Source organism: Phyllostomus hastatus, unplaced genomic scaffold (genome assembly GCF_019186645.2).
Source record: "Phyllostomus hastatus isolate PE091 unplaced genomic scaffold, TTU_PhHast_1.1 phas_contig_80, whole genome shotgun sequence".
Taxonomy (NCBI): Eukaryota; Metazoa; Chordata; class Mammalia; order Chiroptera; family Phyllostomidae; genus Phyllostomus; species Phyllostomus hastatus.
In genome coordinates, this window is record NW_025333960.1 from 25,079,326 (window position 1) to 25,103,935 (window position 24,610).

Genomic DNA, 24,610 nt, shown 5'->3' on the forward strand with positions numbered 1-24,610 from the left:
TTCATCCATGTGCACATATACAATATATACACAAACATATATATAAATCATATTATATATACAAATATATATGCATGCATAAATTTAAATGAAAATACTTGTATATCTAGCTTAACTGATATATGATCTAATACTTGTTATTTGCATTTACATAAATATAATCAAGTAAAAAGTAACATCCACTTTAATGTGCAAAATTATGAGAGAGAAATGATGTTTGTGTGGACATAAGTATATAAGAGAATTTTATGATTAGTGCCCTAGAAATTAGTCACTCAAAGGAAGCACATAGTTATTTAAAATTTGAATAAATACTTCTAAATTGAACTCTGATATTTTATTTTATGTTGTCATCAAAAGTATGTGGAAGGTACTGTACATATACATTTCCCAATTTTCTATTATTATTGATCTCAGTGATTTCTTGGAGTTCTCTACATTTTTGTGAATATGAATCCAGATATAATGCAAATATTTTCTCACAATCTTTTATAATTTCACTCTGGTATATTTTATCAAACATGTGTTTTTAAAATAATGTGGTTAAATTTATTAATGTTTTAACTTCATTTTGTGTAGTTTTTTTATTTTCAAAAATCTTTACTTTCTAAATGGTATAAATATATTATTCTATCCTAACTTTAATACTATCCTATATCAGTTTCTCATGTACAGCATGGAAGCTAGACATTCATGTATGTTGCAGAGAGATTCCCTGGTATCTCATGTACCCACCTGGCACCTTACATAGTTATTACGATATTATTGACTATATTCCCTATGCTATAATTCACATTTTTGTGGCTATTCAGTAACTGCCATTTTGTACTTCTTAATCCCTTTACCTGTTATAGTCCCCAACCTCCCTTTCCTGTGTCAGCCATCAGTTTGTTCTCTGTATCTATGAAACTGTTTCTATTTTTGTTTGTTTATTTTGTCCTTTAGGTTCCACATACATGTGAAATCATATGGTATTTGTTTTTATCTGTCCATTGAAATTTTTAAATGACTAATCCTATATTATCTTCTAACTCTTTATATTTTATTTTTTATAGTTATTTATTTGAAATATTTTTATTTTTGGCATGACTAGAGTGGACAATTAATTATCTTTACTTTTTCCAATAGTATTTCCAATTTGCCTATGATGTTAAAGTTTTCTTCACTTTTCCACGTAATTAAAATGCCACTTTTTCCATATACATTATAACCAAAAGTGTATTTGGTTCTGAATACACAGATTTGGATCTGACCTAATATCTATTTCATCAACTGGTTCATTTATTAAACTATAGTTCTATAACATGTTTTACAACCTAATAGAATTTTAAAAAATTGTTGAGCGTCAATTTCTACATAATTATATTATCTTTGAATAATAATAGTTTTATCTATTTTTAATTATTGTTTAAATTTGTTGTTATGCTATGCTGGCAAAATCTTCTAATTAATTTTGGCAAAAATAGTGATACTGAGAATAGCAATTTTTTATTTTACAGGGAAAATATCCTGCATATTTTGTATTGTTTAATGTTCTTAGCTAAACACAAGTATTACTTTAGGTATTAGGAGTTTAAATGGAAAGCCTTGTTAAAAAGCGTTGCTTATGAAAGTGCCGTATGGACGGCAGGGAGCCAAAGAAAAATAACCGCGCTGTTGCTGAAATATCCGCAATGTCCTTAGGGTGTGAGGAACCAATAAGAAAGTCATGTTACATAAAGTCGGAACAAACACTCAGGACTGAGACTTCTGCATTTTTCTTTTGAAACTGTCACTTCACACCTGTGCAGAAATCCAGGATACAGTATATATAGTCTTATAATATCGTTCACTATATGTTCAATGCTGTCCATTACAGCTTTATTCCACTGTTGATAACAGTAGAGAAGGAACAGGCATAAGGAGAAATCTGAATTGAGAATGCATTGGCAAGTTAACAGCAACCCTACATCTTTGGCTACTAAGCTAAGGAGCCCCAGTGACCCGAATAAGTGAGAAACCGAAGCGGGAGCATAAAAGGCTATGTGGTGACTGAAGGAGAGTCCTGCATGCTACAGGGCACATTTAAACTTCCATAAAATAACACCGATGATAATGTGCTTTTATCTTGCACAACAACTATTCACCATGCAGATCAAGATGTGTGAACACTTCCACCAAAGCAAGATAAAGGTGCATCGGTCATTGCACTCGAACACTCGCGTACTTCACATTCATTGCTCAGGACAGATTTTGTTTGCACTTGCTTATTTTTGATGTCTTTTATTGCCTCTGACATTTTTTTTGTTTCACCTCTTCCACATCAGCAAAACATTTTCCTTTGAGGACTTCTTTCATCCAAGGGAATAAAAAAACATTGCTTGGGGCAAAGTCATGTGAATAAAGAAGGTGGGTCACCAGGGTCTTGACATTTTTTTTGGTCAAAAACTGCTAAATACTCAGCACGGCATGGGCAGGCACATTTGAAAATCACCTGTCATTAAATGTGAAAACATATCGAAAGAGTCTTCAGAGAAAATTTACTGAAGCCAAATACAGTTTCTCACAATGCCAGCTGGTACACTGATACAGATGGGTTCCTAGAAATCACCTAGCAGGGGAAACCTGTACTACAAGGGGTCTGTCCTCCAGATGATGATTCCATTTTGGGGGGAATTCCCTCCCATACTAGTTTTGACATGGCTGCTGAATATCCTTAGCTGTAGCGCTTCATTTTAGCTAGATTTCAGGTGTTTGTGAATGATGGCTGTTCTTAGTTGTAATTTTGCTGACATTTTGGAAGGATGCCAATACCACATTTACCTACACCACCTTCTTGACCAAGTTGAAAGACTTTTCTTTCTTATTTTTCAGGGATATTACTGGGTACAACTTTGATACTACAACAATTAATTTCCAGATGATGTTGTCACTGCATGAAGAACCACCCATAAGTGAGATGTAGGCTTTTAATTTTGTTTATTTACTTCCTCACACTAGTCCTTTATAATATTCCTCACAAATATTCCTTTATAAGGAATATTTCATAAAGCTATACAGAAGTGTGTCTCTGAACTAATCTCAAAGGATGGTTTATGTACCACCTGAGAATTCAAGCTGGCTGTCTAACAATTATTGCCTAAGGACCAATGAGACTTTAACACTTAAATGCTCTAGAAACTTAAAATGAGTTTACAAACATTACATTTGAATAGTAAGAAAACATAAATCAAAAGTATGAAAATACAGAGAAGTAAACTGTGACACAAATAAGAGGCACAATTCACAAGAAATAACAACAAATTATAATGCCATAAATTGGAACATAAAGGTATTTTGTCATAAAAAAATTGAAATGATTAGTTGAATACTAATATGGAAAAGAAAGTATTTCTTTTTTGAAATACTTTTTCCAAAAGTATTATCAACATGTGCCTGCAATTTTAGATTCATTTTGTAAAATATCTTTCATAAATTCAATTCTTTTCAACTGTTTCAAAAAAATAAGAAGAAAGGTCTGCTCCTGCTGGGTTTGTTATTCAGTGCTTGCTGCTTACCCTTAACTGTTAAATGGGAGCCTTTTAAAACTTCAAAATACACTATAATGCATTAGTCAAAATAGTAATATGACAGGCAAATTAAAAAATTATTTAAAGACCATTTATAGCATTTCTAGTAGAAAAATTAGAGGTTTACAATGGCTATTAGTATCCTTTATAAGAATGCTTTAAAACCAGTTTAGGCTCTCTACAGGGCCTGGAGCTAGTCTTCCTGGGAATTTGTGTCACCCACTGTGTGCCTCTTCCAAGCCACGTTACCCCTCTGCACCTCTGTTTCTTCTTTGGGAAATAATAGACAAAATAACACTCTCTCTTCTATAAAAATTATTTTTAATATTTACTGTCAATAAATATATAGAGAACCATTGACAATTTTTATCAGTTTTTTCATTCATTTGTGGCATAGAATCTATCAGCAATACTTTCTTAATGCAATGGAAAATTTTATTTCACCTCGTACTTATTTCAGAAAGAAAGTCGTAACTGCTCTCTATATCCTATATATGTTTTCATGTTTAAGAATTCCCCCTTTATCAAAAACAGTATATTTTAACTTATATTATCTCTAAAAATGGGAATTCTCAGTGCATAGCTATTTCTATTCTATTTGTTGATATCTAAAAACAATATGGACCAAGAAAAATATCTACAGTAAGATTATCTACAACTTAAGGTATTTTCGTGTTTTAAAGAGAGCAAATAATTGTATAACAAGTAAATAGCTAGCTCTCACATCAATTTTAGAAAACTAAATAATACTAAATCAAATTACAAAGTTGTTATCTAGGCAACTATTTTAATTCTCCATTGCAAATTAAAATAGTTATTTTACTTAGATCTATCATTATTTAAGTAAATTCAAAGTACGACCTCGGGTTTACATGTATTTTACATTTCCCTGATTATTTGAAAGAATACGTACACACTTATTTGTGCTCAGGGAATCCCAGGAGACATTTCCAGAAGGTCTGAGATTTGTAAATATGTATTTTGTCTCCTGTTTTAAAATAATATTTAAAGGCAGCTAATTTACTGAATTAAAAAATAATTTAGTTCTATAAAATGTGTGTAAACCTTTGTTATTGTTATCTTCAGCATTAATATTTCCTATGTTATGTTCACTCATAAAGAAATGTCTGGCTAATGGGATAATAATCTGTGTTGATGTAGCAGGACTTCAGATTTCATAATAATATAATGAAAGTTGATTTGTATCAAGTTTCCTATTTCAGGTACATAATTGCATCTTCATTTATCCTTCACAATCAGTTTTTTCAAAGTATTTCTTTATGGAAAGCTATCTCAATTGTCATGACTATTTTGAAACAGTGCAGAATTTTTTCAAATGTGGTTATGGTGAACAGATTCTAGAGTGGTCTGTATTGGGGAGAAATGTGTAACTTAATTTTTTTTCTCTTCTGAAATGCAAAGCTCTTCATCTGTACACCAAACACAATGACTATCAATTTAATTTGCTATGAAGAGCCAAGTTTTTCATGAGATTTAGCTGCATAATTAAAATTTCACCTGCATTTTGAGAGGCATGGAATTAAACTGCCCATCTACTTGGGTGAGTTTTTAAATATATACTTGGTCATATTTGCCATTACAGAAACTCACTTGTGTATTATCAATGCCCTGGGAAGTTTGCTCCATATTAACAATTCACAGTCATACTTATTAATGGCAGAAAGTGTGTGGGGTTGGGGAGGAGAAAGGTACCTAATACAGTTGGACCTAGAAATAAATTTCCAAAATGAGAATTATTTTTAAATCATTTTTATTGTTATTCTATTATAGTTGCCCTAACTTTCCCCTCCTTTGCCCTCATCTGCCCATCACAACCCCTGCCCCCAAAGTCATTTCCAACAGTGCTCTCCATGTCTGTGGGTCATTCATACCTGTTCGCTCTCTAGTCCCTTCCCCTTCTGTCCACCATTATCCCCCTCCCTCCTCCCTTCTGGTCACTTTCAGTCTGCTCCATGTTTTCATGCCTGTGGTTCTGTTTTGTTCCTTGGTTTATTTTGTTCATTAGATTCCTCTTATAGGTGATTTACGCTAAGTGGTTTCAAACCATTTCACAATTAAATTTTAAGAGAAAGCTACCTGACTATCCTTTATTTGTGTTTTCATGAGCACTTGATTTCAGGAAGAAGTACACATTGATATTAAGATATGTAACTTTGTATACAATATTGTTGTTTGTTAGTTGGTAACTCAGCTCCATCGAAGATTAGATATCTTGTCCTAAACTAGGTAAGTAAAATTTATTTTGTTTTTACATTGCATAATGACATATGAGAGACAAAAGTATATTAGTATATTAGTATATTTAGTATACTAAATTAGTATTAGTATTAGTATATTAGTATTAGTATTAGTATTAGTATATTAGTATATTTAAAAACTATATTATTTTAAATTGTTTTACCCTAAGTTTCCTTTATTATTTTGTCTCTTGTGCCAGTTGTTAAAACAGGTCAGAATTCAGATATTTGAAATTTCCCATGGTATAATAAAAAGTAACAAAATAATGTAGGAGGAGGTAAATGGTTTTAATTTTAAGGTAAAATAATTAGCTTTAATATTAAAAAAGACAAGCTAGTGTTTATATACTTAAAACTCTGAAATAAAATATCAAAAGCAGGCTACCAAGTGCTTTGACTCAAAATTTTATTTTTAAACATTTATTCATGGAACATATATATGTGACAAACATTAAAGTTTGCAAAGAGTATTATAATGAAAAGCATTCATTTTCAGTCAAACTTTCTACAAATACATTTTAATTTGTTCTCATTTTAGTTCTATTGGCAGTTTCTCCTTTAATTACAAACAAAGCTGATTATATTAATTTTTTCAAGTCAAATATTGATGTCCACTTCATAAAGGTAAAGATTTAATACACAAACCTCAACCTCCACTTACACTTCTGATGATTTTTTCTTGTATATTGATTTTAACTCTTCTGCTGCTTTTATATGCCATTTTAGACAATGTGCTTGAATCAACATTTTCCTACCAGCTTTGGCCCCCACAGTATCAAATGAGCATTTTAATGTCAGAAGTCTATCCTTAAGGCCCACTCCTGTACCTCCCAGTCCTTTCAGCTGTCCCTTTACCTTTACATTTTCAGGGCTGACTGCATTTGCATTTTGTTACTGTCTTAAATTGACCATGCTTTCCCAGTTATTTAAGTTTAAAAGTTGAAAACTAATGAACATCTATGTAATTACAAATATGAAAACTAATCTTCAGAATAAATGCACCTTGTTTCCTAGGACATACCTTTTGACAGATGTAATACTGAGATTTCTATTCCATTTCAGGGCTCATTAGAACTTCTAGTTTTACTTTTCAAAAATTGCTTATATTTATGTTGACTTCATATATTTGTCATGGCTTTATTGTGTAGTTTGTTTTTCCTCCTGAAATTTCTGATGAATCATTTCACCTCCTCCATTCCTTCCTCTCTCCCTCCCTCTCATCTTTCCTTTGTTTCTTTTTCTCTGTTTTTGAAGGAATGTGTTTTTCTTCTTTACTATAGTGCAACTTTTAAACTCTTAAGATAGTACATGAAATCCATCCATTGTTCTTGAAGACAGTATTTTTTGGAGTTGATGGATTATTCCAATTAGACCCATGGATACCTCACTGATATTTCTTTTCACTGAACCTCTGGTTTACTCCACCGTTTCTTATGCTTCCTGTCCTCTTCTTTATCGGTTTTACACTTATCTATTAAAATGGGTTCTTGGATTATTTTCTCATAAAGAGTCTAGGAATTTTATTTTTCTCAATTATAGCAAGAGTGAAATATTTTTTCCCATAATTTAATTAGGTCTAGAATTCCTCTTCTAACTAAGTCTTCCTCAGAATGAAGGCACTAACCTACTGTATTCCCTGTCCTTTGTTGTCAGTGAAGCATGCTGCTACCTGAATCCTTTCTTTTAGTGGTTTGTTCATTTGTTTAATTTTTTCTCTCTGATTCATGTTGATTTGTTTTAAATTCTTGGTTTTATGGCAAAATTTGCCTATTATTAATTTTATAATTAGTCACCACTATTTTATAGTTTTCTCTCGTAACATCTCATTTTAAATTTGGATACTGGGTTTCCAAAATGGTACCTTGATGTTTTTCTTAGTATCTTATTTTTTGTCTCCATCTTGTACATTTTTTCATTGTTCTAAGCAATTAAACACCTTCCCACCTTTCATGTGTACCTTCCTAATCTCATGTGTATTTTTTCTTCCACTGCTTCATGTGATAATACTATTTGCTTTTTATTTGATTATGAATTGTACAATATGTATACAAAGCTAATTGGCCATCAGAGGTCATAATATTGTGGCAGTACTTGGGTTGGTTCATACTACTACTCACTCTGATGGCGGTGTTAGTGAACCTGACTGGTGAGTTCCTGTGGCTTATTTGTTGTTAATGTTTTCAACATTCCCATGCTTATGTGTGATATTTGACGAATACAGATTAGAAAAAAGGAAACTTAAAATGATAAAATAAATGACCCAGAATAGTAGATTCTTTTAAAATAGCGCCTGCATATTCTCTTAACTTTAGTATCTATTTGTTTACAAAAGAAAGACAAAATTAGTTTTATTTTTATTTATCTTTCATTAGGTTGTATTGTATTTTTCTTTTTTAAACTTTTAAAAATTTAATCTTTATTTTGTTTTTTCCTATTACTTTTTAGTCCCCTTATACACTATCACCCCAGCAAAAGTTTAAATTATTTTAAAATACTTATATCCTACATTTGTTTATAGCTGTTGTTTTATAATTTATGACCAGCAGTTTTCTGTAACTTTAAATATTCTTCAATGAGAAGAAATTAAAATATTCTTATTTTAATAAATGGGTATAGTATTTTATTTGGAGCTATAATCATTTATCTAAACTTATTTTTGTGACATCTGTTATGTATTCTTTTTGCTTTATAACATTTATAACATAAATAGCATTATGACTCTCATTACACATAAAAATTTTAAATATCTATAATTTTCTTTAAAAAATGCAGATATTGGTATATATTATCAAATTGCATTTAATTTTAGTTTCCCACCAAGTTCTTCTGATATTGATGTTTTTTCATCTTTTGCTAGTGCTGGAGATTTGATTACATTTTGTATTTTTTCCAAAACTCACTTCGTAAGTTGAAACCAAATTTTATATTGTATTAATTTGGTTGCTAATGATGTTATATATTTCCTAACATTAACACTTAAGTAAAATCTATTAATATTTTTCATTTTAAGTTGAAAGGATATCAATAAATTTTATTCTTAAAAAGGTATTTTCCATACTCAAAAGTTATCCTCCAAATTATTCAACATTATCCAATAATCATGTATTTCTCCACTCTTCCAAAACCTACATTAATTATATATGGGTTTTTTATTTTGGGAAAAATTTACTTCTAGGCTTTTTTAAAAAATTGCTTTGAGCCCTGGCTGGCATAGCTCAGTGGATTGAGCACGGGCTGTGAACCAAAGCATTGCAGGTTTGATTCCCAGTCAGGACACATGCCTAGGTTGCAGGCCACAGCCCCCAGCAACCCCACATTGTTGTTTCTCTCTCTCTCTCCCTCCCTTCCCTCTCTAAAAATAAATAAATAAATAAATCTTAAAAAAATTGCCTTGAGCAATCTGCTACCCTTGTAAGAGTACTCAATTTGATTATTACAGTGTTTTCATTCATTTTATTACTTCTTTTACTGAATATTTCTTCATGTGAAACATTTATGAGATTTTTGTTCATAGGTATTATTCCAGTGCAATACAGTCTCTCTCTGTCTCTCTCTCTCTCTCTCTCTCTCTTACTATATATATCTTACTGAGAATTTGGGGTTTCAGTAAACCTATTAGGACATTTGATGACAATAGCATAATCTTGAACAACTCAGACGTTGTAAACACAAAGATCTGAGTTTGAAGCAGAATAACTCTGTGTACTGAATGTGAAATCATCAGCAGTAGATGGTATGCTAATTTCCAGGTATGATATTTCTCAACTACAAGTGGAGGATAATAATATAGACTTCACAAGGGATATTGTGAATTTTAAAAGAAATAATTATTTTAAGTGCTTACTTGGGCACCTGGTACTAAATAATCATTCAGTAAATGGTTGCAATATTAATCCAATTTTCTCAAAGAATGAGTAGGACTGACACCATTGAATTTCCACTTTCACCCTCTTCTGAGAACACCATGTTGTGAAACTCCAGTCTAGTTTACTGGAAGATGAGAAGCTACTAGAAGGAGAATCAAGGTGTCTAGTTAACAGCTTGCACTAACTACACCATGTTTGTGAGGTCACCTTCAACCCATCGGTCCCAGTAGAGGATGCAGCCATAGAGTAATCCCAGCAAGATTAGCAGAAGATGGTCCATATTGCTGAATACGGAGTACTGGAACATAATAAATCATTGTGTGAAGCCACTATGTTTTAGAGTACACTGTTTCACAGTAATAAAAATAGAACAAATTAAACCAAACATGCCAGGAGAGGTGAATGTCCCTTCCTTCCACTCAGTCATCCTGATCCTGCATATCAACTACATTTTCTGGGGATGTGCTTTGAATACAAGTAGATAGAGCTTTCTGCCTTAATAATATAAATCAAAGTTCAAAAATCCTGAAAGAATAATTGAAAAGTAATTCTTCTGATTTAATTTTATGTGGGTTCAATCCATAATTTAAAAGACTCTTATAGGCCTGTGGATAAATATAATACAGTGAAAACTCAATACTACTGTCTTTTCTGTGATTATACCAAAGAGAAAATGAAAATGAAAAACAGGAAGAAAGCTCCATATCTAAACATGGAAATAAACCCAATCCAAGCAATGTTTTTTGCAAAAGAGCTGTCAAACACAGTGACATTTGAAACAAATCTGGGGAAGGAGTACAAAATAGACACATTGTGCGACAGATCAAGAGCATCAAGATCAAATCCACCTTCTTTAAAAGTAAATTTTAAAGAAGTGAAATGAAATGCAGTAAGAGATTTTTGTATTTCAGGATGAAAAAGTTCGTTCCTAAGCATAATGGCAACAAAAATGAATATGTGGCCTGATTTGATTTCAAAAACTTCTAACATATATAATAAATATAGAACCATAAAAATTAAAAGGCAGATCATAAATTGGGGGCTACCCATAAGGTTCATGACAAACATTGATGTAACAAATATGCAAATTGCAAATAGATTTACAAACAGATATTAATTAAATAAAGGGTCATTTCAGGAAAGAATATTAAATATCCCATAAAAATGTGAACAAGTATGTGACCATATTAGTTAAACCATAAAATATAAATTAACAAAAGAAGAAACATTTTAATTCTCTATTTGTTAAAATAGTGTAGAGTTGGAGAAGATGGAGGTAAATGAGATCCCACAGTGTATCATCATTTTTCACAAGAGCAGTTTTGGGGAACTGGAGGAGGGATTGAGAGCCAGAGTGTGGCAATCACACAAGGAGAAAGTATATGGACACTATCATAGCATGAGTGATTTACAGTCCATATGGCTTCTTCCCATTGCACTCAGAAGGCAGAAAAATCCAGACTGCTGAAAATAGCATGAACGCTGTATAGGTTGAGAGAAAGTATCCTAGGACAATGTATTAAATCTTAAGCTGATATTTCCCTCATTTACTCCCATCTCACCCTTTAATTTTTATTAAGTAGTTGGTGTATATAATGAACCTAACAAGGGAACAATCATTATTAGAAATTAATCAGTGTGGGGCCAATGCACATATACTCAGTTTTTTTTTAATAGGAAAGGGACATTTTATATATATACATGAGCACACACTAACTCATGCTATAAAAACAAACAAAAACTAGTACTCTCATGAACGGAAATTCTAAGAAAAAAAAATAAGACAAGAGAGCAAGCAGGATCTGGTAAAACCTCTGAAGTGGAAAAAAGTAAAATACAGTAAGTAGCAAAAAGGAGAATTCTATCATAATAAAGAAAATCATGTAAATAGAAAATATACATATGAAAAAAAAACAAGAAAATAAAAAGGACAGTTTTGAATAATAAATTGATAAATAATAGATATAGAAGACTAAGGTGACCAAATAGTTAAATGATAAAAGTAACTAAACAAGGGAAAATATGACAAAATACTGTTAATCATTTTTTTCCTGTGAGTATTGCATTTGAAGTAAAAAAAAAAGAGTATTTCAACTTGTGCAGAAAGCACCATGTTAAAACAGAGTTCCCTCTTCTCAATGATGTGACAAAAAATAACAAGGATGTGTTTTTTAAGACCCATTGTCACTGTCTTCTCGAGCCATTTCTTGTATATTGCCTCATTGTGATTTGTTTTCTTTTCCAAATTCCCCACAATTTGGCTACTGCTACATACACAATTAACACATCATCTCATTGACTATGTCTTAAAACATGAATCAATTCTGTTGTAATAACCTGCTAATAGGAATTCCCTCATGCTCTCATGTCCCTCATCAAAGATTTTGCTTGTCGATACATCTTTTTCGTTGTGCTGTGCCTGTTTCTTGATGCAGCCTGTCACAGAGTAGGTGGCTCTTCAATTTCCTTGACAGATGGCACTTAATTTAAATTCTAATTCTGATACATGTTCATATCTTATAAAGTTAAGATCCCTGAATCGCAGATTTCTTGTTCACAAAAAAACCTGTTTATATTATCAGTCTGTTATGAGGATTGAAATACAGAATAAGGTTGCATATGTAACCACTTAAAACAAATTTGCTAGTATATATTATAAATTTAGTATTTGGAGAAATGTATATTTGAGATGCAGAGTTTACGTGACCATTTCTAACTTTTTGCATTGGGCATCACATAAATTAAAAGAGTGGGTAACTCCTACTTCCCAAGCCAGGAACCAGGAGCTGAATCACAGGCTGAATATTCTTGGGTAGAGAGAAAAGGTAGACTTCTTGGAATAGAGAATATTTTGTAAATTTAACTTTGAAAACATGAAAATGCTTTACATGACATGAAACAGAATTATACAAATTTTTTATTAAAAAGCAAGGTTTATTATAAAGCAAGGTTATATTTAAAAATATAAAGCAACATGAAACAAAATAGCTTAAATCTTAACCATACATACACATAAATAAAATATTTGCAGGCATAACTTGTTTTATTATACTTCTGTTTATTGTGCTTTGCAGACACTGTGTTTTCACAAATTGAAGGTTTGAGGCAATCCTTCACTGAAAAGTCTATTGATGCCAAAAAGATTATGACTTACTGAAGGCTCATGATCATTAACAGTTTTTAGCAATAAAGTTGTTAAAATTAAGGTATGCACATTTTTTGAGACATATGTTATTGCACAGTTCATAGACTAGTATAATGTAAACATAACTTTTATATGCACTGGGCAATCAATCAAAAAATCCATATGACTTGCTTTATTACAGTGGGCTGGAACCAAACCCACAATATCTCTTGAGGCCTGTGTGTATATATTTATACATGCACACAAACAAGCAGAGGTAAGGTGACATAGTGTATTTGTTTCAGGATTTCAAAATGGTACAGTGGTAGTGAGGAGGAGGAAGTGGGAGACTTCCAGAAGAAACCAGGTCTGCCCTGAGTTAACCCTGGCTCTCATGCATTTGCGCACTCACACAGTGTCCCTGCAATGGAAGTACAAAGATTGACGTTCCTTCTTTTCTTTTCTTTTCTTTTCTTGTTTTCTTTCTTTTTCTTTTTTTTGGATTGTATGGGAAGAGTATGTTTAGTTTGTTTGTTTTATTTTAATTGTTGTTCAAGTATAGTTTTCTGCTTTTTACCCCCATCCCAACTCACCCCCTCACCCTCCCCACCTCCCTCCCATTTCTGGCCCCCCCTAGTTTTTGTCCATATGTCATTTATACTTGTTCCTGCAGACCTTCCCCTTTTCCCCCGAAATTCCCTCCCCTCTCCCCTGTGGTCACTGTCAGCATGTTCTCAATTTCAGTGTCCTTGGTTATATTTTGCTTGTTTGTTTGTTTTGTAGATTAGGTTTCTGTTAAAGGTGAGATTGTATGGTATTTGTCTTTTCAACAAATGGTGCTACTAATACTACCTTCCTGTGTCCTTGATAGTCTCTCTTGGTATCATATTAACAGCTTTTCAAATTCATTGTTTAATGGATCAGAATTCATGGTCAGTATCTCTTGTTGCCTTTTCTCAGCTTTCTTTTCTTTGTCTTTCAGAAATACTCCATACAAGTATGCAGCTTCAGGTTCTTTGGTTAATCAATTTCTTGGATATTGTTTCAGGGTACAGTTTTCTTAGTAGCTCCTATGCGGAATGATTCCTTTTCTCTAGTTTATAATTGGTTCCCCAGCCACAGAGTTTTACTCCAGAGAATTCTCCCAAGTGCTGAGGATTACTTAGCTTCTTTCATTGGCTTTACCGGGGATACTTAGTTTTTTACTCTTTCTGTTTACTTTCTTATGAAATAAAGTTATGAATGAAAAATATCCCTCTAGGCGTTGTAGTGTCTATATCCTAAGTCATACACTTACCCAGGCTGTTACTATTTTTTTCAGCAGAAGGTAAGTCTCATGGCCATTCTGAATGTGTGATGGCTTTGCATTTGTTCCATCAAAGATCTAATTTAAACTATACTTCTGCACATATATTTACTACTCATGGATATTTTGCATTTTTTCTATGATCTATATAATTAAAGAGAAATCACAGAAGAGAAGGTTCACAGTTAATTTGTAAAGTTATTTGTAAATTGCGTGTGTGTATCTATCTATCTATCTATCTATCTATCTATCTATCTAATCTTTTGTTTCATTCTGACATTCAGAACCTTTCAGCCTGTAGGAAAAACTTTACCTTTGAAGCTGTTCTTAAGGACTTTTTAAGTGCCCACACTGGTTCCAGAGCACCTGGTATCCCACTTATAAAAGGGAAATGTTATTGCACAGTTTTTAAAAAATTAGAAATGTGAACTACAATACAAAGATGAACACAAACATGTTCATGATACCCATTTCAACCCTGACAGTGCTAAAATATGTTCCTAACATGTTAGCTTCCAGGAAAAAATGCAGTTCTAAGCCAGTGTAAGAATGTGGTCTGGATTCCTATCATCATGCTCAGTGCCAACCCCACAGAATAGAAGGTGCATCTTCAGGGAGGGGAGGTCAGGGACCTGCATCTCAACAAGCACCTCGGGTAATACTTTGTAGACACAAAAACCATCTGTGAACCACGGACGTTTTCAGTATTGAAACAGCTGTTCCCAACACTTTCAAATCAAGGAAATCTCATGCATTCATTTATCTTAAGTGAAAAAAAATTTTCTACATGCTGTGTTTTGTTGCCCCCATTGTGCTTTGTGAAATATAGAAAATACCATAGTCTCCTAAGTACTTTTGTCAAAGGAGTTTATAAAAATCCAGTCTATAACTATGTTATAGTCGTAATATATATTTTGCTTTTATTTTCAAATTTGATGCTTCAGAATATTTAGAAAATATAGAGCAAAGTAAATATGAAACTAAAAACAACCAAAGACAAATGCTAAAAATATATTTTCTCTTTTTTGAGTCTTCATTCTATATATGCATAGCTGCATAGAATTTACATTATATAAAACTGTATACTTTATATTTCTTTTAATATCATAAAATATATTTAATATTTGAGTAGAAAATTCATTCATATGGTTTAAAAGATGAATTATGAAATTGTCTGAAGTAGAATTATAAAATTATGTGAAGTAACTATTTTCTCTGTCCTCACTGATTTTCATAATAACCCAGGAGCAGGTTATCACTGCCACTGGTCTCTCACATATCTTTTCAAAATTTATGTGGATTAAACCATATGAATATACAGAGAGGGGCAAAAGTAGGTTTATAGTGTTTTCATGGAAAATAATACCGTAATTAATAATTAATAATTAATAATAGAAGAATAAACTCACATACGGCTATAAATTTACTTTAGCCCCACTCTGAATATTAGCCTCTTCGTTGTTACACAGATATTTGATTACTTTATACACTGTTCTGAGTTTCACTAGTGAGAGGTGTGTGTGTGTATTTTCTTCCTTATTTACTTGTTGCCATTAGAAATGTTTGAATTTTATATTCTGTTGACAATTTAAGAGAAATAGTAGGATTCTATACCTTCAATGAATGCTTTGTTGCCTACAATTTGATCTTGCATATTTCTTCTCCTTGGTTTGCCCATTTCCTTTATTTTTTTAGAGTGCTACTCATATAATCTGTGTTAGATCAATTTAAAATAATAAATTGTATCTGTCTTTTCTTTTATGTGGTGTAATGTACCAATGTCCCATTGCTCTTGCATTTCTGGGTTTATTTTATGAAAATAGTTTCCCAGTCCAACATCAATTCTTGTCCAGTTCCCTCACTTATAGCACGTAACTATTTAGTTATTAGGGTTATTTTACATATTACATATTAAGAGTGGTACACTGTTTAAGTGTTTCATAACCAGCTCCTTGCAGAAAAAAGAGAATGGAAAGCCCTGACTTGTGTGTTTGACGTCTATACAGTGTAAATAAAGCTCATTAAAATCTACCTATCACTCATGTGTAACCCATATCAAGCCACCAACATGATGTGCAGCAGCCCACAGTTTTGAAACTATTCCACCCAGCTCTTACCTAGCACCAAGTAAACTTTAAATAGCACCTGATAGTCCTTGTTTTGCATTTTCTAATAGTTTTATGGCTATTTTAGTTCACTTTAGGTTTTATCCATGTGACATTTATTTTGATGTAAGTTTAATGGTGAGGCTCTAATATTTATAAATATCAGATATATAACCAAATGTTTTAATTCATTTTAGTATACAATCCACTAATTTTCCATTGGTGTACAGATACTTTTTCTTTTACTTATTTTCATCCATACACACCCATGTTAAGTAGCAAGAGCAATGAAAGTTAATGGAATCATTTCACTTATAAAGCTATCAAATAGTTGTATAGTCCAAAAATGTTTTACATTTAGAATTGAGTTCTTAATGATTATATGAGGCCAAAATCAAACTATCTTTAGCAAGGATACAACCAATTAATTAATTATAAAATCATTTTCTGAGGTTTTTTTTTTCTAGGAAAGTACTTTCTGATACCACTGTTGACACTAGGAATATTGGGGCTAAGTAATATGTTTCAGATGATATTTATGATGAATTGTATAAGCATGAAACTGATCAATATTAAATTGTACAGAATAAAAAGTAATACATATGCCTGATACATAATTGTAGGTTTCAAAGGATATATTCTAAATTTCAATTTTTCTTCATGTTGTGTCAACTTTCTATTAAAGAAGATGTGATTTCCAAGTACTGAAAGTTCCACAGACATAAGAAATGCAGGAACTTCATGATGACAGATTATCAGGCCCAATTATTAATTCCATAGTCATCTTCTTTGTTAATTAATTAAGAAGATGTTAAAATTAACATCTTCTCTGTCTTCCATTCTGTTATTTTTACTACAAGATCTAGTCATTAGGTCTCGTTGGTACCATATAAAATTTTAGTTTGGTACTTATTTGGAAATATGAATAATGCCATAAAGTCAACATAAAGATGTTAAGATTAAATATTCTTTTTTAAAGATTTTATTTATTTTTAGAGAGAGAGGAAGTGGGGAGAAGGAGAGGGAAAGAAATATCAATGTATGGTTGCTTCTTGTGTGCCTCTTACTGGGGACCTGGCCTACAACCCAGGCATTTGTCCTGACTGGGAATTGAACCAGCAACCCTTTGCTTCACAGACCAGCGCTCAATCCACTGAGCCACATGAGCTGGAGAAGATTAAATATTCTTGATTTTATTTTCCATGGAGGAACCTAAAACTTATGTAAAATTAACTTCATGATTGTTAGTGACATAGTAGTTGTTCTGGCAGAACATAGCAGGTTGTAATTTTTAAAAAATGTCTATTCTAGATGAACAAATTCTTTGTAATAGAACCATGATTCTTAAGAAATTCGTAGTAGTTATTAATTGGGGCTTATTACAAAATCATTATGTTGGCTTTTTAGTTGGATATTGATTTGTGAGTATTCCTAAGCATATTCCAAGTACTGCTATTTAACGTTTAGAGGTCTGATGATTAAATGAGCTTGACAAAATATTGCTCTTTTGATTAAAGTAATTATGTTTCAGGAGATTATTTATAGCAAATGTATTAAGCCTTGGGATATTCATCACCCAACAGATAGCTCAAGTAGTTCTAAGAAATGATATAACCACATCTTGGAAAACATTCTAAGAGAACATACGATTCAGAAAACTTATTTTGCCTTAAGATATACATGGGATCAATATTCATTAAGAAAACTTTGTATCAGTAGTGACTGTGATTTTTGTTCACAGGCAAAATACACCTGTTAAGTGAGAACTAATGGTATGATTATCACACATTTCAGTTATTTTGCTTCATGGTTTTATTTAAATTTGGGTATATATTATGTGATGTATTCAAATAGTAAATTTATAACTAAATAAATAATCATATACTAATATGTTATATAAACACAATTTCTTATGCATAAACATCTTGAAAAATGATTTATATTTCAACACATTTATTCAAAATTTGTTAGAAGCATTTAATTTTAAATTCACCACAGACATAGAATTTCAAAATTATAATTATGCTCAATGTACAGCTTTATCAACATACATTTAAAAATCTCACAACTCATATATTGGAAAAATATAGATACCACAAATATATTCAAAACAGAGGAAACCTGGACACACAAAAATCAGGAAAAAGTTAATAACTTTATTAATGAATCATCCTCCAAAAAACTAAATGTGAATGAATAGCATTGTTGAGCTATTTTACCACAGGGAAAATCCTTTTACTATGTAAAATGCTTGAAGATAAGAAAAATGAAGATGTCTTCATACTCTGTCCAATGAAGCATGTATGAACCAGAAATAAAAATATGGCACATAAATGGCCAAAATATCTACTTATAAGTGTAAGTGTATTATTTGAATATTACGTAAGTAAAGCATATTGAATACATAAAAGTAATGATACCATGATCAAATGCTTCTTTAAAAGATTATGATTTGTTGTAAAATAAAACAATGTATTTCATCACTTGACAAAGTCAAAGGTATTAACTATTTTAGCATTTCAAAATGTCAAAATGTTAATCTAGCTTAATCAACTCTTTTTGATAAACAAATACTTTAAAAATGCCTCCTTTGCAGTGATAAGTTTCATTAATTTGAAGCTATACACACAGGCAAACAGACATGCACAAACACACACATCTCGGTTTTCATAATATTTATGCACTGTATGCGTTATAACATGCACATAGATTATGCATGCATACTCATATACACATCACCTGTATGCATGCATATTTATATATGTTGTGATAAGTTAAAGAAAATGTAGATTGCTATTCCTACTCCTTAACAATGTTTGAATTGTTCATCATTACCATAATATTGGAGTAAAAATAGGAGACATAAGTAGTCAAAAAGAAAAAAATTATTTGTTACCTAAATTCATAATAAAGGATCAACTAAAATGCAATTACAATTAGTAAGAATTCATATTATATTACTGAGTGTAAAATAATTGTGTAAAATATTAGTAAATATTAATATTATTGGTAGTGGTCATGGCCAATTTTGTTATATATTTTCATAAGTTTAACATTACAAATTGCTTATAAACTGATAAACATATAAAGCAACTTTAGTAAGACATGCATTAAATCTGTTAACTAAAATCTTCATCTGTGCTCCTTTAAAAGTTGTTTTTCTCAATTTGAATAAATGGAGAATTGTTATATGAGCCTTGATGATAAAACCAAATGCTGGTCCATAATGAATATCTGCCGTACAAAATTCTCAAACAATGATATGTTTGGAAAGTTGTTTTGTAATATATCCATACATCGAATAACATGAACTTTTTCGTGGCTCTTCTCTCTTAAAGCAAAAATACCATTCTGGATTACAAAATTCTATTATAGTTCTTATAAAAGTTTTGTTAGCATATGTTTCATATTAACTTTATAAAATGTGAAAAATTCTGAGTTTTGAAATACATGTAGCCTGAACAGTTTTGGATAAAATATTTTAAAGTTTTTTCCTATGCAAATGAGTTTACAAGTTTAAATTCAATAAAAATCATAGTCTCAGAGTGATTATTTTGAACTAAGTGTCAACAAACAAAAATTTCATTTGCAAAAATGAAAGAATAGGAATCTTTCCTATTCCATAGGAAAGAATAATAAAATTATTTTATAAAATAATGATATTAAGAGGGAACTTACTTTAACAAACATTAAAACCATTAAGATACTGTTTCTTAATAGAAAGAATTGCGGTCCTCACAGGGAGGGTGAATCATGTAATGTAACCATGTATGTAGTTGGCTTGCCAGTATTTGTGGACTTCGCTTATATCTCTGACAGGTAAGTGCACCTATTTGTAGAAACAGATCAGAAATGCCAAATTTACTTTATATTTCTTTCCCAATCTCTAGGATATTTTACTATTTTTTAGTCAAATCAAGCTGAGAAAAATAATTTCAGATGGAGCAGAAGCTCAAAACTTTTAAAGGTAGTGATGGTGACAGTGTGCAGAGGGTAAGTGTGGTCCAAGGGATAACAAAAGAAAAACTAAGAAAAAGTGGTGGGATAGATGTGTGATGAATAAGAAAATCATCTCATGAAAATTCCCCAAGCATAACCAACATCCTCCAAGCAGAAATTTCCTTTCCGTTGCATCTATTTATTTGTGAGGCATCTTAAGCCAAGTCATTTTAATTCTTGGAACAAAGAAATAGTGTTAGTTCAAAATGTTCCTAAATGTGGCATGATTTGAAGGCCAGGGTTCTCACATATGTTCAGATTAAGTGGACAAAAGGCTAATGGAATAAACCGGAAATTTCAGTCCTGTGATTAACAGACTGGGGAAGTTTCCTGGTGTCAGATATGCTGCAGCTGAGATGAGCAATATCTGGTTAAAAGTATCCTGTCAATCTATCATGAAAACATCATTTCTCTGCTTGGACAAGTTCATTCCACTTGGACCAGCAGGAATCACTGCATTTAGCTACCTGTTTTGATGGCTCATGCTATCTTACTCTGAAAGGGTCCTAATCCTGTTGCCAAGAGAAGGTATTGTTAGATAGCTTATTTGTTCCAAACTTTGTCTATGTCAGATAATTCTGTGATATTGGCAGTCTGAAACAACTCATAATAAATCTCATTTTATGACCCCATCATTGTGTACCCACCATTGAGATAGCTGATGGAGCTCTGACATGCTGGCAGACCATATTAAGTAATTAAAAGGGCATTCCAGCCATGGTGAATGATAACTTTGGAGGAATCTCCATGATTAAGGTAGGCTACTATTTGATATTCTCTGACTGCTGGGATACCTGAAGCATGGCCCCTTTAACTTTTCCTTAGGTAGGAAATAACTGATTTTATGTATGGAAGTCAAACAGTAGGCTATATGTTGTAGGTTTTACTGAATATGCCTGTATCACTTTCTCTCTAAGGAGAAAAATAGGACACAACTACTTAGTCTGAGGCATCTTTAAGTGATATTCTTGATATGTCAAGGTTAATAACTATAAACGTGCTTTTAATATTTTAGGCATAATAGCCATTTTCCTGCTCTCAGATTCTACTGACCTTTTGCTCTTTCACATTCCTAACATCGATGGTATGAAGAAGAGTGAGGACTTCATACATCTTGCCAAGTTAATAACAGAAGAGAATCTGGAACAGTAGGGTCCTAAATATCAATCTTCTTGTTAATTTTGTGTTAGATATGAGTTTCCAAGTGCTCAATGGGTATATCATATTAGAAGCTTCAGACAAAGCAGGAATGAATAGTAGATTGTATGCCTGAATCATTAGAATACCAGAGTAGTCTAATATACCAATATGTACAAACAATTAAAGACCTAACCCATTATAGACCTCAAATTTTCATATCAGACTAACATGCCAATCACAACAAGAGCAAGTCATCTTCAAAATGCCTATTTGAAAAGTCTATTGTATCTGGATCTCACCTTTTTCATGATTATTGGTATATCAGGCTGGCTTACAGGTCAAGGGAGAGAAGACAATTAGTGTTCATGACTTTCATCTAACCCATCCTAGTTCTCACCAGCCTATCAGTACATCATTTTTGCTCCATGTTCTTCTCAATTTATCAGTCCCACTTAGTTCTGCTATAGATCTTCCAGGTTTGGCATTTGTGTTGACCTAAATTTTCAGCTCTTGAACTCTGTTCATTCTTTGCTTTATAGCTTGTATTCCCTTGGGTATGATATTTTTAGATTGCCTTCCTAGTAACTGACCTTTTGGCATAGTACTAGGAATATCCCTCCCACTATAGCTCCAGAGATACATTTTGCAAACACTGAGCAGAGTAACAAATAACTTTGACAGCAATGTTAGAAAACATTTACAAATACAGATGTTCAATTGTAAATGTTTTGTATATGTTAGAAAAATGTAGAAGCTGATATTAATTTATAACTCATTAACACAACCCTGCTGGGGCCAGGGTGATATGGATGAAGTGTAGAGATTTACATTAGTCTAGCCTAGTGTAGGTATAAACCTGGAAGGATCTTCAGGACTATGTGAGATTCCTATTTCCTTCAAAATATCCTTACCAAATATGAACATCCACAGCTGAACGTCTAGCAAAACAGTGTATTAAGCAATTAAAGATTCATTTTAAGCCCTGGCTGGGTGATTTGGTTGGTTGGAGTGTCTTAACATACCACAAAAAGTTGCAGGTTCAATCCCTGGTCAGAATACATATCTAGCTTGCAAGTTCCATTCTGGTTGAGGCACCTACAGGAGGCAACTGATCACTATCTCTCTCTCCCATCCTCTCTCTCTCTCTCTAAAATCAATGAACACATTGTCTGTTGAAAATTTAAAAACAAACTTATTTTAACATTGTCTTAAATTTACTTCATTCTGATTGAACAGCAATCAATATTATCTCAATGTCAGAAGTGCAAGATAGCATAAACTGCTTTTAATGATATTTTAAAAGCAGAAAGTAAGAAACTATAATTGAAGAATAAGAAATATATGGACTCAGAAATTGCCAGGGTGTTGAAATTTTCTCTTAACAGTATAATTGAAAGATCACTACAACTTAAGAAAAAATATATGTGCATATATTTTATGTTCATCTATTTATTATCTAGACTACTATTCCACACATTTACCTCAAGTCTCTAACACCTCTCTTTCCCTCCAATCCTCAAGGAAAGACCAATCTTGTTAAGTCACTGAGAAATAAAACAAATTACAAAAAGTTTTCATATACTATTTCAAAATGCCTCTAGACTCACTTGCTTATTTTATCTCTGCCTGTTCTCCAATGTGACATTATTGCTATTCTATCCAAATCCATTCCCTTCAAATGTTCACTGCATTTCATCATCTCTTTTTTTATTCAAGCATCTTGCTCCAGAAAGCCTTCTCTTACATGAACAGTTTCCACTGTAGACTAATCAGTTACATGATAATATTTCTTATTTTTTTAAAATTAGACTTCTTCTCTCATCATCCCCTTCCATTTTGACCTTTTCTCTGCTAGCAATTAGAAAACAATGCCCAAAGTAATTGTTCACATTTGATGATAATGCCCCTGTTGTCTCTACTTCCTGAAATCCAACATGATACTAAAAGATCTTTTATCAGGACCATCAGTGAACTTAATGTTGCTAAAAAGCCAATAGTCATTTCCATTTTTCATCTTACTTGACTTAGCAGCAGCTCACAAAGGTGGCCAATAACTTATTGAGACACTTTTTCCTTGCAGAGCACAGGTCCCTTCATACTCCCCTCTTTCACTGGCTAATCCTTCCCAGCCTCCTTTGCTTCTTCCCCTCCTCTTTCTGGTCTCAAAATGTTTCAATGACCCAGCAGCTCATTTTTTTCTGAATTCTTTTCTCCCTTTATTTTAGTTGATGTCACCAAATTGCATAGATCCTAAAAAGCAAACAGAATAAGCATTTCTCCAAAGAGGACATAGTGAAGGCCGATAGAGATATGAAAAGATGTTCAATCTTACTAATTGCCAGAGAAATGCAAATTAAAAAATTTACAATGAGGCATTAACTCACACCTTGTCATAATGACTATCATTAATAAATTTACATGTGACAAGTACTGGTGAGGATGTAGAGAAATGCAAACCCTTGTGCACTGTCAGTGGGAATGCAAATTGGTGCAGCCACTGTGGAACACAATATGGAGTTTCCTTAAAAAATTAAAAAATGCATCTGTATTATGACTTACAAATTCCACTTCTGGAAAAATATCCAAAGAAACCAAGCACCCTAGTTTGAAAGAATATATGCACCCCTATGTTCATTGCAGGGTTATTTCCAATAGCCAAGATATGGAAGCAGCCCAAGTGCCCATCAGTAGAGGAGTGGAGAAAAAAGCAGTGATACATATAAGCTGTGGAATATTACTCAGCCATTAAGAAGAATGAAATCCTACCTTTTGCAACAGCACTGATTAACCTAAAGACTATTATGCTCAGTGAAATAAGTCAGTCAGAGAAAGATGGGTATCGTATTCTTTTTCTGATATGTGGAATCTAAAGAACAAAATAAACAAACAAAATTGAAACAGACTCATAGATACAGAGAGAGAACTGGTAGTTACCAGATTGGGTGGCTGGAAACCTGGGTGAAATATGGTAGGAAGTTTTGGGGGATGGGTGAAAAAGGAGAAGGGATTAAGAAATATAAATTGATAGTTACAGAATAGTCATGGAGTAATAAAGTACTGCATAGGGAATTTAGTCAGTAATATACTAAGAACTACATGTGATGTCAGTTGGGTACTAGATTTATCAGGGTGATCACTTAGTAGTTACATAATGTCCAGTCATTTGGTTAAATACCTGCAACTACTATAATATTGTATGTTAACTGTAACTGAAAAATACAAAAACTGAAAAAAAAAACAAGCAGAGAACCAATACCTATTCTA